The sequence below is a fragment of the Schistocerca americana genome, chromosome 1 (assembly GCF_021461395.2).
Source record: "Schistocerca americana isolate TAMUIC-IGC-003095 chromosome 1, iqSchAmer2.1, whole genome shotgun sequence".
Lineage (NCBI taxonomy): Eukaryota > Metazoa > Arthropoda > Insecta > Orthoptera > Acrididae > Schistocerca > Schistocerca americana.
The window spans coordinates 830,180,052-830,183,988 of record NC_060119.1 but is presented as its reverse complement, the minus strand read 5'-3'; the positions used below and the strand labels follow the sequence as shown (position 1 = coordinate 830,183,988).

General features: G+C 44.7%; 1 pseudogene; it reads right to left on the bottom strand.

The window, feature by feature from the left end:
• Window positions 1–2,989: 2,989 nt before the first annotated feature.
• Window positions 2,990–3,107, bottom strand: LOC124561202 (annotated as a pseudogene).
• Window positions 3,108–3,937: the final 830 nt, after the last annotated feature.

Genomic DNA, 3,937 nt, shown 5'->3' with positions numbered 1-3,937 from the left:
ATTAATATTGATGAGGGTCACCTGCATACCCTCAAGGTTGTCCTACCCGACTGTGACGGGATCCCCCAGTGCGACGACAGTCCGTGCCACAAGGCCAGAATCGTACAACAGTAGTTTGAGGAGCATAACAGTGAGCTCACCTGATCAGAATCCGTCCGACGCCACATGCACGCCCACAAAACACCTGCCCTTAATTTACGATAACTGCGTGACCTGTGTGTCTAGTGCCACATGCCACCGAGAACTTATCAAGGACTTGTCGAATCTATGGCACGGAGAATCGTTGTTCACTGCATTTCAAAGGGGAAACAACACGTTGCTAAGCAGGGGCTCATAATGTTTTGACTCATCAGTGTATGTTGAATTATTCTCGATGAATAAATATACGGCTAATATACATTGTGAGTCATTAACTATTGCCACCAAGAATAACTCTGGAAGTGTGAAGGGAGCTGGAACAAAAGTTGCATGGGACAACGGGGGCCATAATATGACGTTGGTTTTTTGTTGCTAGATGGGGTCGCTTCAGGAAACGGAAACTGGTACTCTTGCCACTGTGGTTCGAGACTATTGTGTTAGTTCGAGTCAAATCACAAGGGAATCTGGCATGAGGCAGAGTAGTGTTGTTCAAAATAGCTCATATGGCTTTGAGAACTATGGGACTTAACATCTGAGGTCATCAGTCCCCTAGACTTAGAACTACTTAAACCTAACTAAGCTAAGGACATCACACACATCCATGCCCGAGGAAGGATTCGAAACTGCGGCACGGTTTCAAACTGAAGCGCCTAGAACCGCTCGGCCACAGCGGCCTGCAGAAGTGTTATGCTTGTTCTGCATTGCCATAGATATCATACTTACCATATCAGTCTCCCCCACGAAATAATTGGTACGGATTTTATGCGTCGCATTGAATTCTGCCGATGGGCTCAACTTCAGATTCAGAGGGGTGACACATTTATTAATTTGATTTTATTTACTGATGAGGCTATATTCACGAACCATGGAAATGCTAATTTGCATAACATGCATTATTGGGAAACTGAAAATCCATGGTGGCTGCGGCAAGTTGCACACCAAAAACCGTGGTCGGTGATGTATGGTGTGGGATTCTGGAGGACAGAATAATAGGTCCCTATTTCATCGAAGGAAATCTTAATAGTAGGAAGTACACCACATTCCTGCAAGAAACATTAGGTCTGTTAGTGGAAGAAATACCTTTAGGAAGAAGGAACAGAATGTGGTTTCCAACACGAAGGGTGTCCGGCACATTTTTCGCTGATGGCTAGAAATGAGTTGCAGAGACAATTCCCAAATCATTGGATTGTACACGGAGGAGACGTGTCGTGGCCGGCTTGTTCACCAGACCTGACGCCTCTGGATTTTTTCTTGTGGGGATTCGTAAAAGACACCTACACCTGAAGATATGCGAGAGAGAATTGTCAGAGCATGTGCTTCGATAAGTGCCGAAGTGATAAGGAATACCACTCAGTTCACGATAAGAAGATTGCAGCACTGCATTGATCCCAATCCGAACACTTTTTTTGTAAATGGACGTCCATGCCAAACATTTTCACCTTCGTTGACCTTCAAAGACCTTACTGTTACACATCATTGGATCCATTTCGATAGCCGCTATCAGAAAATAACTACCTAACTATAGCTTTCCATTCAAAAAAAAAAAAAAAAGTTGACCCCACCTAGCAACAAAAAACCAACTTCATACTACGGCCCCGTTGGCCCATGCAACATTTGCCCCACAAACGTATCAGCTACTATCATACTTTCGGAGTTATTCTAGATGGCAATAGTTAGTGACTCACCCTGTAGAGTCCAAGAGACAGAAAGAAAATTGTTTAGCAGAATACAGCCGTGTAGGGAGAATTATCAATTCATCAGTTCCTGTCACAGAAGTGGACGGATACCTTAAAAGACAGCTGCTCTGTGGCAGTCATCTTTAATTTTTTAGATCTTTTTTTTCTGCATGTATTATTACTTGTATTAAAAGGAAGAGTAACGTGGAATGTGTTACCAGCCTCAAATTGGATGGCACAAATTTGTTGTGCGAGATGTTCAGGAGATGAAACCATTGACTACAGAGGTTTGTTCTTTGTGGCCGGCGGAAGCAGTTCACCAGCACGCGCAAGCGATGGACGTAGGGTACGTTGGACTCTGATATTTCACAAACTTGGTAGGATGTTGTGTGCCGATTACCTTGCTCCGATCATGTTTCAACAAAGTGTGGGAATGTATTGTAGACTGTTTGTGACATCTTTCATAAAAATCAGTGTTCTCTTGGATTCACATTGATTATCCCGGACTGGGAAACCGGTGCGATCTTGGGGACTGTTTGATCCCTGCTCATGTCGTTTGACAGTGTCGTGGGGGTGTCCGTTGTGAGACAGGGCGCAGTGGTGAACATATACGTGAGAATTAGTTGTGTTAGAGCAGTGTAAAGCAGATCATGGTTCACTGTTTTCCGCAATCACAATAGTACTTATACTTACACATCATACCATCGCAAAAGAAGACTCAGAAAAAAGATATTGTGGCAAAGAACAAACTGCAAGCAAGAAATAATACGAGAATGGCAGGATGACTGGAGGCACAACAGGACAAAGCTGTAACGCCGGAAACTTAATCAGTATGTTCGAGTATGGTGCTGCCATGCACGTGGAGAGATACGCGACGCTAGAAGAAATGCAGGGAGACCACCGCTTGGTGCAGAGATAGACAAGTGTATTGTTCATAAATCGGCAGAAAGACCGGTTATTCTACGATTACACGAACTAAAATAAACTCGGCCCGAACAGTCCATGAAGGCCCAACGGTACCGACCAGCAGCCGTGTCATCCTTAGCCCATAGGCGTCACTGGATGCGGAGGTGGAGGAGCTCTCCCGGCCGTAAGTCAGTTTCCTAGACGGGAGCCGCTACTTCTCAGTCAAGTAGCTCCTCAGTTTGCCTCACAAGGGCTGAGTGCACCCTGCTTGCCAACAGCGCTCGGAAGACCAAAGGGTCACCCATCCAAGTGCTATCTCAGCCCGACAGCGCTTAACATCGGTGATCTGACGGGAACCGGTGTTAGCACCGCGGCAAGACCGTTGGCACGATTACACGATGGCTGAAAATAATTGGAAGCAGTCATGTTCATTAAATACATAGAATATGTTTGTAGGACAATTTAAAGGGAACGAGCATATGAAACTAATCGTAGAAAAGGCAGATATCAGGTTGAGACTCACTGGAAGAATCCTAAGAAAGTGAAGTCTGCTCCGACGGTGGCAGCTTACAAAACCTTTGTTCGAACTTTACTCTAGTACTTCGCGAATTTTCACAAAAACTGTTGATAGAGGAGATGGAGAAGAACCAAAGAAGCGCAGCACGTTTAGTTACTGGTTCGTTTAGTAAGCGTGAATGCGTCACAGAGATGCTCAGTCAACTCCAGTAACAGCCACTACAAGAGAACTCTTTACGGTACAGGATGTCAAATGAAACACCTTTCAGTCGTCTAGTTTCCAAGGTTATTTTATTTCGTTACCAGTTTCGGCGATTTACGACGCTTTCTTCAGGCTCATGACCAACGTGTAGGAAAATTCTATCTTGCCTCTGGTAAAAACAGGGGCCAGCAATACTGATATTAGTAGATTTCTGTTCCTATAGCGATATCTTCAACTATCATCTGCAGGTCGGCAAAGGAAACTAGACGGCTGAAAGATGTTTCATTTGACATCCTGTACGGAACAGCCGAGTCCCGCAAACATCTCTGAAAAGATGGACATACAAAGTTTTCACGGTATGGTTTACTGTTAAAATTCTGTGAGCGTACATTCCCTGAAGAGTCAATAAACATTCGCTTCCTCGTACATTTCGCGAGGACAGTCAGATTCGGCCTCACACAAAGGCTTACCAACAACCTCTTACGGTCCATCAACACGA